This window comes from Lygodium microphyllum, chromosome 30 (assembly GCF_053477565.2).
Source record: "Lygodium microphyllum isolate KBCC chromosome 30, Lygodium_microphyllum_v1.1.10, whole genome shotgun sequence".
Taxonomy (NCBI): domain Eukaryota; kingdom Viridiplantae; phylum Streptophyta; class Polypodiopsida; order Schizaeales; family Lygodiaceae; genus Lygodium; species Lygodium microphyllum.
The window spans coordinates 17,742,346-17,744,112 of record NC_141164.1 but is presented as its reverse complement, the minus strand read 5'-3'; the positions used below and the strand labels follow the sequence as shown (position 1 = coordinate 17,744,112).

Below are 1,767 nucleotides of genomic sequence, written 5' to 3'. Positions count from 1 at the left end.
CTTGTATACATGATGTATTGGTGACGTTGCATCAGCTCCAACTAGTCTGTTGAGTATGAGCACTCTGTTGTAATCAGTTTTTTCAGTAATATAATCAGCCACATTTTACTTGAAAAAAAAAAAAAGAGGTGCTTCGACATGCTTTAAAGTTCCTCCTTTCATGCTAGCATGAGGGAGATTTTGCTACCATCCCATATTGTCTCCTGCTTGCTAAGTCCCCACCATCCTCTCCCCTACTTTTCCATCTTCCAAATCCACTTTCTTTTGAGCCTTCCAATCCACTGATACTCTACACTATAAGCAATAAAGAACCCCAGTCTCTTGAGCCTTCCAATCCACTCATGCTCCACATACATTTGTAAATATATCAAATCCACATACACAGCAATATTTATAAGTTGTCAATAGGTTCATCTCCTCCCCTTTGCCTAAACATTGAGGATGGGGAATCATGAGATGTCACACAACATGCAAGTTTATTAGTAAAGTTGATTGGTATCTTATAAATATATGGAACACAATACACACTCTTAACAATAGCAAAAGTGCAGCATCATCAAGATTCTTGCCTCAAGCCTTAAAAGGCAAAACCAATATATTGCCTATCACTATCATCAATATCTATTCAAACAATATTTACCAGACAATCAAAACATCCACATGAGTATAGGGTTATACGTCATAAGAGCACGTCATAAGAGTATACTATTTCTCCCCACTCATTGCCGTTGACAAGTCATACTTTAGATTATTTTAGAAAAATCAAGAAGGCATGAAACAAGAAGTTCCACATTACTTATACCTATACTCACTCCTTTCATCAAGCCAAGAGATCATTCACTATGCTTTGAAGCTCATTGCATTGTAGCATAAGTGAGATTTTTCTCCCATTCCATATTGCCTCTTGCTTGTCCCATACCATCTCCCCTAATTTTCCATCTCTTCCCCTCTTTGAACCCCCACACTAAACCTACATTGGTGCCAACCTCCAACACAAAAGTGCAATTCAGCAGCCGCCCCTCTTCACAAAACAGCCGGAACACAGCCAAAATGTTGCTTTCTATCAATCTTACCAATCCACTATTGCTCTACTCTGCAAAGCGATAAAGACAGGGTTTAGCTTAGACTTGAACTTCTTATTTCAAGCACAAATGTTAGTTCCACCACAATATTAACTCCTCTCAGCAGCCTTGGTTGAGTCTACAGGAAAAAAATACCTCCACACAAGTCACCTGTAACTCCTCTCAACCACGCCTTGCTTGAGTCCATAGGAAGAAATTACCTCCACACAGATCACCAAGGCTAGCGTATTCATAGGCACCCTGCCAACATTCAGCTCAATCAAATGACCAGACCAGGTGGTTACAAAGACTGAGTTTGTAGAATACCTATCAGATTGAGTTTACCATGTCCATCTCCTCCTGTCCTTCTTCTACATTGAGGATTGGGAATCATGGGATGCATGTGAATATGGAGGCTTACCAGTATAGCTAGCTAGCATCTTGTAAGCAACCTAAACACAGTAAAAGCCGTTAATAACAGCAAAATTGTAGTATCATCAAATTTTTCACCCCAAGCCTCAAAGAACCAAACCAATGTATTCCCCATCACTATCATCAATATCTCTTCAAACAATATACTACCCGTCACTATCATCAATATCAATAGTATTTATTATCAACTAGTGCGTGCTACACAAACTCATAGTTACATACTATAAGTTAGACAACAAACATATAAGCAGCAGAATTGACAGTATACAATCCT

General features: G+C 38.9%; 1 long non-coding RNA gene across 1 annotated transcript; it reads right to left on the bottom strand.

Annotated features, from left to right (window-relative positions):
- Positions 1-614: 614 nt before the first annotated feature.
- LOC148009590 (uncharacterized) lies at positions 615-1,504 on the bottom strand. The gene is made up of 3 exons (XR_015689792.1): positions 1,389-1,504; positions 1,218-1,322; positions 615-1,093 (listed from the first exon to the last, which is right to left on the bottom strand). It is a non-coding gene; the product is annotated as an uncharacterized LOC148009590 (long non-coding RNA).
- Positions 1,505-1,767: the final 263 nt, after the last annotated feature.